The sequence below is a fragment of the Choristoneura fumiferana genome, chromosome Z, assembly GCF_025370935.1.
Source record: "Choristoneura fumiferana chromosome Z, NRCan_CFum_1, whole genome shotgun sequence".
Taxonomy (NCBI): Eukaryota; Metazoa; Arthropoda; class Insecta; order Lepidoptera; family Tortricidae; genus Choristoneura; species Choristoneura fumiferana.
The window spans coordinates 8770036-8783345 of record NC_133472.1 but is presented as its reverse complement, the minus strand read 5'-3'; the positions used below and the strand labels follow the sequence as shown (position 1 = coordinate 8783345).

At 37.7% G+C, this 13310-nt stretch overlaps 1 protein-coding gene across 6 annotated transcripts in view; it reads left to right on the top strand.

Annotated features, from left to right (window-relative positions):
• The window catches only part of Hr4 (nuclear hormone receptor 4), a 140040-nt gene that overhangs the window by 47020 nt on the left and 79710 nt on the right, over positions 1-13310 (top strand). The window contains exon 3 of one of the 6 annotated variants that reach the window (XM_074084976.1): positions 7981-8047. The exons of the other annotated variants lie outside the window; for them this stretch is intronic. The gene's annotated coding sequence lies outside the window, so the exon portion shown is untranslated. The remainder of the gene's footprint in view (positions 1-7980; positions 8048-13310) is intronic. 6 annotated transcript variants of the gene reach the window in all.

Genomic DNA, 13310 nt, shown 5'->3' with positions numbered 1-13310 from the left:
AGAAGTAAAATGGTTAATTATCGATGTTAGTTTTAGCGCCCGTACTGGAAGTGGATATTAGTCAACGTTTATCCCATTTATTATTTAGAAGATTTGCAAGTAAGCTACACCATACTTAAGAACAAGGCCGCCTATGACGGGTTTCAAATCAACTTATAATTTTGTAGTTAGAAACACATAATTACTTCTGTTATAAACTTGGAATTTGTAAGTACTGCTATTTGTAAGTAATGTAACAATAAGTAGCTATTGCTTCATTGGTTTATCTTACTAATCGCACTAACATTATGAATGTGAAATGTGTCTATATCTTTTCATCACACTTGCTCGTAAACAGTGTCGTAACAAGCAGGCTACCTTGGTTGGAACCCCCCAATTAAAACCCTCGACCGATTGTTCTTGTCATGACCCCCAAGGTCGGTAAATGAGTCATTGCGCGTACTAATACTGCTGCACGCGCTGCTGCTGTGCACGCTGCTGCAGGCGGAGCTGCGCACGCACGTCAGGCGCATGCTGCGGAGGGCGAGGGCGGCAGGGTGCTGGCAATTAAAAAAAAAATATTAGATTTTCTTTTACAAATATACAATGTTACTCGCAAATGTGATGAAAAACATTGTATGTCGCACGGGCGGTATTAGAATTACGAACATCGACTCATTAAAGCCCTCTCAGTCTTCGACTTCGGACTTCTAATAGACTCTCGTTCGTAATTCCTTATTTGCCGCCCTTAAGACACAATGTACTATTGTTACTCTTTCAAATGAAAATGTGTGGGCGGGCTTGGATGATATGCGATATTTAGATAACTGGACCTCTTGAGTAACGCATAGTTTTGGTATTCCTGCAGTCGGGATATATGTAGTTACAAGCGTTAATATCTGCCACAGCGGAGCGTGCAAAAATATCTGACACGTCTTGCCGGACCTAGAAACTCTTAGAGTCGTGTCAGATGTTTACGCACGCTTTGTTATCTCAGATATTGGTTGCTGACTGTACACATGCAAAGTCAGGAATACCTACCTGGCGCTAAGTCTAGAAATATTAAATTTTGCGCGGGTGCTATTCATACAACGTAAATAAAGTCCATGTTTTTTATGAATTTTCGAGAGATTTTGTAAATTCCGAATTTTCGAATCAACTGTCAGATTCAGTCAGTCACGCGAACTAAGCTGCGGATAAAATCTAGTGTATATACCGCATTTTTTTTTTCAGTGTATATTTTTATTTTTCTGTTTACTTTAAAATAAGTGAAGGCTCATTCATATTGCACAGTCGTATTAATTTAATACTTACTATTAAAGAGCCCACTATCATGTGTTCGTCGTACGTAAATTAAATATCACCGCGGCCAGAATACAAATTGCCTGTGTACCTACTTCAATTTTCACATTGATTCTCCCTCAAAACTAGGATAGGTTATGTTCCATCCCAGCCTATATACGTCCCACTGCTGGGCACAGGCCTCCTCTGAGAACAAAGGGGCTTGGGCCATAGTTCCCACGCGGGCCCAGTGCGGAATGGGAACTTTACACGCACCATTGAATTGCTTCGCAGGTTAGTGCAGGTTTCCTCACGATGTTTTCCTTCACCGCAAAGCTCGTAGTAAATTTCAAGTGTAATTCCGCACATGAATTTCGAAAAACCAGAGGTGCGAGCCGGGGTTTGAACCCACGACCCTCTGGATAGGTTATGTTATGATTTAAATATTTACAAACCCTGTTATGTAATCGATTGTATTGCTTTATTGAGGCTTTATTGTTATAATGTATCATGACACCCTGCACACACTGGGTTTACGTTTGAACGAAATACTTATCATTTTTAAATAGAAAAAAACGCGAAGAAAACACGGAACAGCCTTTATATAACTAATCCCATTAATTCATGTTACATCGAGCCTAACCCTTTTTTGAAGTCCGTTAAAAATACGAAATATTTTCGGCATCGTACGAATCATTTTTGCGCGCCACCTCCCAGTGAGTAGCTTGAACTAATTTAGTTCAGTTAGGCACCAACAGATGGCGTTGCCAGTACGTTGCAACATGTGCTGCTTTCGTTCAGTGATGTTTGCCTCCCTGATAAAAAAGTAAAAAAAAAAGGTTGACGGATCTTATTTTATTTATTTTGCATATTCATATATTTTGGCTTGGTTATCTACCAAGCCACACGGTGAACTATCCCCAACTCTGGGATGAACATGAATTGAATTAATTAGGTTTAAGACGACTCAGAACTCACTCACTCAACTCATTTTAAAATGGAATTTCCGAAAATAGGTCGCATGTTCCTTGAGGTAACTTTAAAGCTAGGTTTCCTATTTCCCGGTATCTCGGCGGTAGGCGGGGCTTAGGTCTTTGACCTATCTATCTATGGACTGGGAATCTAGGCTCATTTCTTTTTAAGCTACTTGTAGTAGAGGTATTTTGATGAAATATATTTCATTTGTTATGTTACATTTAGTTTTATCTTTATGATCAGATTTATTATGAAATTGCATACGTTTTTATAATAAAATTCCAAAAAATATTACCAATGAAACGGATACAAAATTCAGATCTATTGTCAAGAAGACATTAATATCTAAAGCGTATTATAAAGTTACTTAATGATTATATCATGGACAGGGATATTTGGAAATAATTCCGATCCGCATTGGCAATCCCTTACTTGAAATAGCGAACCTATTGCATTAAAAATAAAGTTGTGTAACTTGTAACAAGTTATATAACAAGTATTTAACTTGTGATGTATAAATATAATTTAATAATAATATTGTAAATCTGTTTAAAAAATATACCTCGTTGAGCTTCTTGCTGGATTCTTCTCAACAAAGATTTTTCCGAGCCGGTGTTAGATTTTTTTTTGACATTCATAAGTGCTTGTTATAGCCTAAATTCTAAATTGAATAAAGTTATTTTGACTTTGACTTTATCAGGCTTGATTTATTTTTACATCTTAATACCTAAGTGGTGGGCTTCATCTAGAATACACAAGGTGTTTTGAAATTCATTCGTTGTCACTACTTTGACGCCGTCCATTGTGAACACCGACCAAAACATGAAATCAACCGTAATTTAAAAATCATGCAAATATTTCCAGGGCTCTTCAGAAAAACTACCCAAAATTTCTGTTGAAATAATCTGGACACACATTTAGTTACTTACAAAGTAAGGAAATCCAAAAAATCTTGAGATATAAAATACAAAAAATAATTAAATGTCTGCCTCTCAGAGGCATCGAATTTTCTAGGTGTATATCCTTAATATCCAGATCTTCTCATCAAAAGCGTATATTTTAGGCCTGAACTTGATCTATTGCGATCTCGGTACACGGACCCCACTTGCCCACCAGAGCGGAGAGAGTTACACTCTAAAGTGAAAGTCGGTGATAGAGTAAACACTCGCACCTCATTGTTTTTCTATGTTACGCAATCACTGCATTTAGTTTACCATAACAAGAACTTATTTACAACTTTCAGAAATGTACCGAACTGCTTAGTTGACTGTTAGAATTTGTATTCCGGAATTAAAAGTATTTCATTTTCGTAATCTGTCACTTCCTAATATTATCCTAATCCTAATCGCTATTCGTACTCTATGTATTTCTGGAAATCCAAAGACTATCTTAAAATAAAACAAAATGAAACAACTTCTGTAACGTGGCATGCTGCAAAGGTTAGAGATATTTCGAAGTATCCAGTCGAGCACGACAGTGACTATTTTCGTATAGTATGCTACTGTTGTTTTTGGTAAAACTATGTATAAACAGAAGAGCGAATAGCCGAAAACGAGGCCCTGAGGTACTCAGCATCATCTTAAATTTTACTTTTAACTAGCTTACTGTTATAATCATAATTTAACGTCTAATTCACAGATCATAAGTGTACGGGAGTAAACCACTAATGAATTCTCATACTTGAGCGATTTCCATCGATATTTTTAAGTATTTTGTCATAGGAAGCTATGTAATGTTATATAGCTTCTTAATGGTTCATTTACGCATAGGTCTAGTTATATGCACTCCCTGAGTACTCACATATTCGTAAGCGCTCGTAAAGGTAATATCTGACAAGAACAATTAAGCATATTATATGGATTCAGCTTCTTTAATAGCACTAGGGAGCGATTTTTGAAATAGCACCCGTGAAAATAAAATAATAATAAATAGAATTGCCGCTCGAAATGATTTTTTTAATAGTTGACACCATAAATTTGAACAGCAAGTGTTCTACTCGTCTACTCATATTTCTCATTTTTCGAATAGCATATCTACAGTCTTAATATTAAAAATCACCCTTCAGCGGTGTACTAACTTAGCAAAAACTCCAGTTTAGGATTCGGTTTCAAACTACAAGACTTTTTTGCTAATTAAATTTTTTTATTATTATTTCAGTATTTTCGTGGGTCGGTAGGTATATACCATATACACACCGCGTCATAAAATTAACTCTGAAAAATAATTATGTCGATGTTTGGACAAGTTTCACTGAACATCCCTATAAATAATTCTTTTTCCGCATTTTTTATTGAAATCAACAAATGTTTCCATACATTGCTCAATGTTAAAAAGGGTAACGTGTCAAAGGCATGACTAGGTACATCTTCAATAAAAGAGCAATAAAAACCTATAAGCAGGGATGTTCAGCATGCCCAACTATTTAATGATAAAATCCTGTTTTCTAGTTTTTTATTTTTTATTTTTACTATTTTTGAGAAACTGTTCAGATGGAGCTGGTTTTTTTCAATGAAGGTGCTAATCTACAATGTGGGAGTCAAACGCACTAAATTTCAGTACCAGGTGCTTTCAGCAGTTATCTGACTCGGGCTGCGTTTGGTAATGTTGGTAACCGAGAGTGATCTATCAAGATAACCCAATTGTTGGAGAATTCACCGCTGGGAGCAATTCTAAAAGTTTCATCATCAAAGTCAATATTACCACAAGTTAAATTATTTAATTTAGCCTTTCAAAAATAGCTTATCGTTCTTGCGGTTGTCGCCTGCAGTGAAATCACCGTCCAACCTTTGATACATTACTTTTTAGTAAAACTGAGAAATGTCTGTCTACACTACATGCCAATAAAAATCAATCTACCAATTATATGTAAGCGCAACACTTCCAAACGGCAAAAGGAAAATAAAAAATGAAACATTTATAAAAAAATGTGAGATTGAGACAGAATCCAGTAGAGTAGCGCTCATCTAATCTTCTTATGCTAAACAAAGTAGCACATGTATGTTCATGAACTTTACTAGTTATGATCATCAGCTATCTGAACATTAGTGTTATTAGTTTAAAAAAACCGGCCAAGTGCGAGTCGGACTCGCGCACGAAGGGTTCCATACCATTATCTATACAACATTAGACATTAGCAAAAAAGGCAAAAAAAAAAACAAATTTGGTGTATGGGAGCCCCCCTTAAATATTGATTTTATTTTAATTTAATTATTTATTTTTAAAGTGATTATACAATTAAATATTCTGTGAATATTTCAATCGTCTAAGCTATTACGGCTCAAGTGATAGAGCCCTGTGACAGACGGATGGACAGACAGACAAACAGACAGACAGACAAACAGCGGAGTCTCAGTAATAGGGTTCCGTTGGCACCCTTTGGGCACAGAACCCTACAAATTAGGATCCGTTTCATAAAAGCTAACAGAAAAATACCATTAGTGGTTCAGAGTCCATGACTGGTGCCGTTACCCCTGCTAAGTATTACTTTGTTAGATCTGATCTGTTACATTGAAAAAAAGTTGTCTCGTCAAATAATAATGATCAGGCTTTAAATGTAAACATTATTGCTAATTTCCTGTTGATTGAATGCCATGTATAATGTATAGCGGAAGCATGTAATTTGAAGTTGAAGAGAAGGTATGTCAGACGGAATCAAAACAAATCCTATCAAGATAGCGAGTCGCGTATTGAGGTAGGTATCGTATGTTTAGGGTTCCTTGAACAAAAATACGAAGCGCATTAACACGTAAAACATACATGTTTCATTTTGAAATAAATACTTATCTAATGATACCCCGTTGATGTATTTCTGTTGTTTAATCAAATCACCTAAAATTTACCGATGTAAGTTGGTGCAGTACATTCGTTTCATACGTACCTACTTAAAATTAAGTGCCGTGGTTTTCAACTAGAAGTAGGTATAATGTTAGTATAATTCTTGGGATAAAATACATGTATGGCTGTTTTTTTATTAAATTGTTAGAAAACCGCCAAGCACGATACCTACACCATTTTGAATGTGTATTTTTCTACAAAAACCGTATGGAATCAAAGCTTAAGCTTATTTACTATTAGTTTCTCGTTCATAACTATAAATTACTAGCTGTTGCCCGCGACTCCGTCCGCGTAGAAGTATTAACGATAGTTTACGTCTTATTCTCAGAACTACTGAATATACACAATAAAAAAACATAAAAATCGCTCAAGCCGTTTCGGAGGAGTTTGCTTACGAATACTGTGACACGAGAATTTTATATACTAATGGAATTCGGCAAGAAGTATCACTTCACAGCAAAAGTTAACAAACAGGTCTGAAAATCAGAGACCCAACAGAAACTTTATTTTTCATAGATTTACCATGAAACACAGTTATTTCCAGCTTGCTTTTAAATTCGTGCAGAATCCTCAGTACGTAAGTCCGACTCGTACTTGGCAATTTGATTTACAGTACGAATATTGCGCACTTAATTCTGATATGAAACAATTCGGGGTCGCCAAATTGAGGCTACTCGGGTACATGAAGAGTTCTAGGACAGTCTGTCGCAACCGGGACGGCTAGCGCGGCATGTAGTTGGTCGTTTGTCACTGATTATGTATCGACTTACCCCTTATTCGAAACCCTTGTTAATTTTCTGTCACTGTAACGTTCATGTACCTTTGACACTTGCTTTTGCCAGATTAGAAATATTAATATACAAATACGTACCTAAGTTGTTATACATAAAACTTAACATAAACGCGAAACACAGCCAATATGCCCTTCTAAGTCCCGACATTTTTGTGTTTAAGATCTAGATGAAAATCACTAGTTTTGTACTCTTGGATCGTAAACTAGGATCCACGAGGTGGCTATATTATCGTGGCAGTACCAAGCCAGATTTCTTCAGTACCTACATTCCTGATATTTAACGTGCATAGACGAAGACGCCTCTGGGATAAGGAACAATTATAATGGTAATTGTAAGGTTGCATGTCCAAGGGAGTAAGTGCGTTTCTTACCAACTGAGCTCGTTATAAAGTAGACGCACTCAGCAACAGAGCTAGATCCTATAATTAAAGCTACGCGAGTATGTACAGGATCGGCTTATATCGCCTTACACCAGCCCAATTACATCCGATACCACGATATCCGTCTCGCCTGCACTCTGCTTCCTCCTTCAGCAAAAGCAACGCTATACAAGTCATAACGCTACCCTAACAATCAAAACATGATACCAATTGACCACAACAGAAGTTAATTCAAACTTCGTAAACACCAATAGCCAACTGTAGATTTATATGGCTAATAGAAATAGAAAAGTCTCGCATGTGTGCGTAAATTGCACTTGTGGTGTAGTTATGTGCAATAAATACTTTATGTATCCCTCTCTTTCCTTCTCGACATTTCACTGATAGCTATGGCCTTGTCTAGTCGCATCTAATGCTGGCATTAGTCTGTTTGCACTGCTCGCCCGCCGCGGCGCTGCGCCGCAGCTCACCCCAGTTACTGTCGCCTACTCACCGGCACAGCTGAAGCACTTCAACTTATGTTAGATATTTTCAGTACTTGTGTAAGCAAACAGTATTAAACATGCACTAATTAATTTGGACTTTGTAGGTTACACGCTGTGTTTATGACAAAACGTAAAAACATACTGTATAAACAGATGTTTCGTTTCCAAAAGAATTTTATGGTCATTGGCATGGTTTATGCGGAAACAATTTATACCGTATTGTTGTATCATATGTATTTTTGTCTTGTTTCAGGTGAGTGCTATGTTACAATTTTGAGGTTTTGCTGAGGGGAGTGTAAATATTCGCAGACCAGATGCAGGTTTGTATGAAATTTACTGCTCATTTTACAGTTTACAGCATGCTCGCTAAAGTAATTTAATTTGCGATCGTAGAAATTGGAATTGCGTCAGCTTTTAGGAATGGCACAAGTGTCGGATGATATGACAGCCATGTGCGCTTAGCCAAACATGCGTTCAATTACTTGTACAAGTGCGCTCGCTTGTCCAACGCACCTAACGTCCCTGTAGCGAGTGTTGACTGAGCCGGAGTGTTGACCGGTATGTAGGTTACACCGCGCGAACCAGCAGTGCCGCCCGCACCGCGCCCCGCGCCCCTCGCCACGCAACTACTTCTATTCTATTAATCCATGCATCTATAATATTTTTAACAAGCAAATGTCAAAATGCACATTTCAACGATGCTCATGCAACGTTGCGTGAGTCGATATAAACGAGTCATAAGAATAAATGTCGCTATTATTTTTGCTGTGGGTTATGCAAGAAGGTACATACGTGCTGGTAATACGGAATTTAGATTTAACGGCGACTGGATTCAGGAGGATTATGGATAGGACAGGAGGCGGCCTGTGCCCAGCATTGGGACGTATATAGGCTGATCTTAACGGATAGGACATAACTTGGTATTTTCAGTGTTCTATTTATAGGCATAGATATGAGATTAAAGATGGGTAGAGAAAAGGTAGTCGTAACGTGACCGACGTGTACGAGTAGGTATTATTAAACTATTACGAACCAAGATTCGTTTTATTTATATGAACCACCCACCTCTGGTCAGTGGGGCAAGTTCGCTCACTTTTTAAACGCCATTAAATCGGGCAAGTCGAGTTAAAGGCCGTGGTCAGCGCGCGAATGTTCTGCATTGAAAATAACGCGGCAACGCTTCTGTCTACGCTTTGTTTAGAGCCGATACTTCTAGCCAGTCCACGCGCCGAAATTATATTTCAGCTTGTTCACGGAAGCCATGAACTCAAAGGGTTATGGAGAGGGCTATGCTCGGGGTTTCACTGCGGGATAGAATAAGTAGATCCGTCATACACCAGCGAAATACATGTCACATTTGCATAAACAGTGCGCGAGCCGTTAAGTAGGAAAGCGATCGAATTTAAGCCGGCGCGGCGATGACATAGTTTGAGTCATACTCGTAGCATAGACATTGTTCACCTTTCCATGGCTAAACCCCTGTCAACCTAGATACATCGCAATGGTAATACAATTTATGTATGCAAAAATGTATTCAAAGTACATGCAAATAGAAAAATAGGTAAGACGCGAAATAATGTAATGCAAACTTGTGTCTCTCAAGGAATTCTGCTCGAGGCCTTGACCAGAGAAACCATTTATACCTTCATTCATGAATCGACCACTTAATAGGCATCACAACAACAATACTGTTCGTTTTTTGTTTAGTTGTAAGCACAAAAGGTGTTGAATAAACATGTAAAACAAGTACTATGACCATCAAATTAGGAGATCGATAACCGGCCGTGACTCTGTTTATGACATCAATACAACGATAATGATAAGCATCTCACCACCGAAAAACGAAGGATTTTTGCGATAAGATGACACAAAATACACACAAAGAAATGGCAATTACACGACTCGCGCGAGTGTGAGTCGCCGTCTCGTGCCCTATATTCTATATCTACATCAAATAGTTGCAGTGTACGAGTAGGTACGTGCATTTTAGTGAAAGTGCGTTCACTATGCAGTCAAGGTTCTAGCGCCGGGATTGCGAATCGCGCAATAGTTGATTTGATACCAACTTCCCCACAATTAGCGCACAGGTACCGGGACACTGAATGGAAAATACTACAAAAAAAAAGAAATCTGGCACATTTGAAACGTAGCCAAATGCGGCAAGACGATGGACTCCAGTCCAGGGCAATTTACAAAACGGAGTACAATGATCTCTCCTCATTACTATAAATTACCGCTACGAAGTGAAAACAAAGACTCGCTTTCTAAAGTGCAGGCGAAATGTGGCTCGCCAGTTGTTGCCCGAGGACCATAGATCATCCACTAAGATGTTTAATGAATGCCGATGTTTCATAATATGGACCGGCGGTTAGCGTAATTGCATGGGTCCATGTTGACTCGCGCACTCACTATAGCACTAACCACCGAGTTCCTGCTTGCCAGTACTGGCTACAATTTAGATGTACGCAATACTAAAAATGTTTTGAGGAAAATTTTAAAGGTTAGAGTGTCAGAGATTTTGTAATGACTCATGACTCGTTACATGCCTAGTCACCTTATGCGTGTTGTGTGCATCTGCGCGTAATGTTGTAATGGTACCTAAGCTTCTTAGTAATTGTAGATACTTAATTGGTATAGCAAGTTAATTGGTAATTTTTAGTACCCACGTTATTCTTACCGGACAAAGAATTCGACCGATATTTTGGCCTCAATACTATTCATACCTTAATGAACATATTTTTGAGTGTAACTAGATCATGAAACAAAATGCGTGCCGCTAAATTCGGCGAATATCTAGCATGAGTCATTTTTAAAGTTCAACGTAGCCATAATTCCTTCCAACGTTACTAGGTCAAGTTTCTATTTTCTAAAAAGGTATTCAACGCCCGGTTTTTGGGCCAAATCCGTTTCTTTTTTCACCCATGAAGTAAACTGATTAGCTTTCTTGCCATTGCCAACATTGAAATGTATTCGAGTTAAGTTTTTCGATGTACCTACTCGTAAAGGATTATATGTACATAGTATCAATGAAATTTAAATTTCGGGCATTATGAATATTGCTAAATGATCGCTGGGCAATTTGATTACAACTGATTCTTGGGTAGCTGGAGTCTGATTCATTCAATCGGAAAGTTAGGTGCGACGACGAGCGCAACGTGGAGGAGTGTGTTAGGTTCAACTATGACCAATACATAGCCAGAATTAAATTCTATCATTAAGATAACTTACTTTATAAATTTTGATAGATGTTTAAGGGGCTACCCGAGGTTTTCATCTATTTTTGACAAGTTCGGAATCATATCTCCTACTTTTGCACTACAGATAGCAGTATAAGTCAAACGGCTATCGGTTCTTCGATCTTTTATCTCCTTTTTTGCCCACCGGATTTTGAAAAAAATGAATATACTTATTTTTGTTTGATTTTTTTAAACAGTGTCTAAAAAAACACTTATTTCGCATCTCTATTGACGTGAAAGATCTAACACATACGAAATCTAGATACTTATTTAGGTTCGTCTTTGACGTCTCTAAAAACGTGTCGAGGGTTTTAATTTGAAACTAATTAACACAAAAGTTATGGGCCAGCCTAAAATTGTTCAACTTTGATGCCAAATATCTCGAAGACAATAAACTTTGAAGTAAATACGGGATACTATACCTATTGCTTAAAGCCGTTGTTTTTAATATACCTAATAAGCTACAAAAAATATAAGAAAACTAAGGAATTCGGATCAAAGGTCATTGGTGAAGAATACATCAATTCGTTGATGTGTGTGAAGTTCCCAATCCGCGCTAGGCCCGCGTCATTCAGCGAGGAGGCCTGCCCACGAATGATGCTTATACAGGCTGGGATGATGATGATGATGATGCCTAAAGTATGTGTAGGAAGATGTTCTGATATTTAAGCCTAACTCGACCGGCATAGATCTTGAACCCCTGTTCTTAGAAGCGCATGCCTATTTTTTTTTGGCACTGCACGCGTCCGGACTCAAAGATATTGTTTGGTGCAAGTCGAGAGATGTGGCGGGTTGCGATAAATAAGTATGATTATCAAGATTACTAGTTTTGAAACAAAGGTAAAAAATATACGAGTATCTAATTTCAAAAATAAGGTTAGACAGTGGTTTTTAATTTGAATATGATATCGTTAAAACTATAAATCCTGTTATTCTACAGCTACATTTTTAATTATTTTAGTGTTAGATCACGAGTTTGGAGCTCTAGCATTACATTAATAAAAATAAAAATGAATTCAGTTTTTACAAAGTTTTAAATGCCCTAGGTTTGACCTACGTGGGTTCAAGTCCAGGCTCGCACCTTTGAGTTTTTCGAGATTCACGAATTACATTTGGAATTACCACGAGCTTTACGGCGAAGAAAAACATCGAGAGGACGCCAGCACAAATTCAATGGCGTGTACACCTATCGACTATTTTACCGACACTTTGGGCGTCTCCTGCGTTACCAAAATTGTCTCTGGCGTTACCAAAAAATCGTACTTCCAACAAGATATTTCAAGATTTAATAGCTTGAACTTACGTAGGATGGCATGTATTCATGTACACCATCTATTAAATTACAGAAAAAACATGTTTACTTACAAAAATCTGCAATTGTTTGAAAAATGTCGCGGACAGATTAATGTCGGTAAAAAAGTGGATTGGCCCGTGTGTGTGTGTGTGTATGTGAAACATAAAATGGCAGTGCTATTATCAGTCTGACAAGGAAAATCATTATGACAATCACTGTGAGAATGTCCTACCCTACGATGGGTCAGGAATTAAATGGTTCGACTGTTCGTAAGTATGCGTGTGGGCACCTTGATACAAGACACCATCGCCGGTGACTTGTACCAAGCAGTCCCGGTCGCGGTCGGCGGTCGGCCTAGTTTCGGGCTAGGAATAGGCGCCGCCCCCGCCTCGCGCCCTGCTCCAGCCAAGAGCCAACATTAAAGGACAACGCACACAACAGTACGCCGGTTCAGGGCTATGTACACATATTCATACTGGCCACTGACAACTGTGAGAATCGTTAAAAATATCATTACTTATTTACCACAAGAATTGACAAGATTTCATTTTTGAACACCTGTAAATTACTACGGGAATCGAAAGAGTTTTGCCTCCTGAACATGGGAAAATATTTATTATAATTTATTTCTCCGTATTTAAAAAAATACGAAAAAATAAAAAAAATATCTGAATTTGCCAACACTACCACAGAATAGATATGATTCCTTTGCCTTTTTTACCAGAAAAAGGAGCTCTCATAATTTTGACAACTTTTACGTCAGATTTACGCTATTTACGTGATCTTTTTTTATAGAGACTAGACAAAAGTAATGGACCTATTGTGTGGTAGTTTTGGAGTTATGCCCTTTATTAATAATCGTAGCGAAATTTTAAAAATATCAGCGTCTTTCTCTTTCCAACCAGAATACAGAAAACGAATCAAATTATAGTCTTAGAAATATGAAATCTTGTCAATTAAGACCATTATGCAACTGGCCACCTGGGGGAAAAAACTGGCCAGTATTCTAAAATTAAACAAATGTAGTATTTGGGTATTTCTTCGTTTATTAAG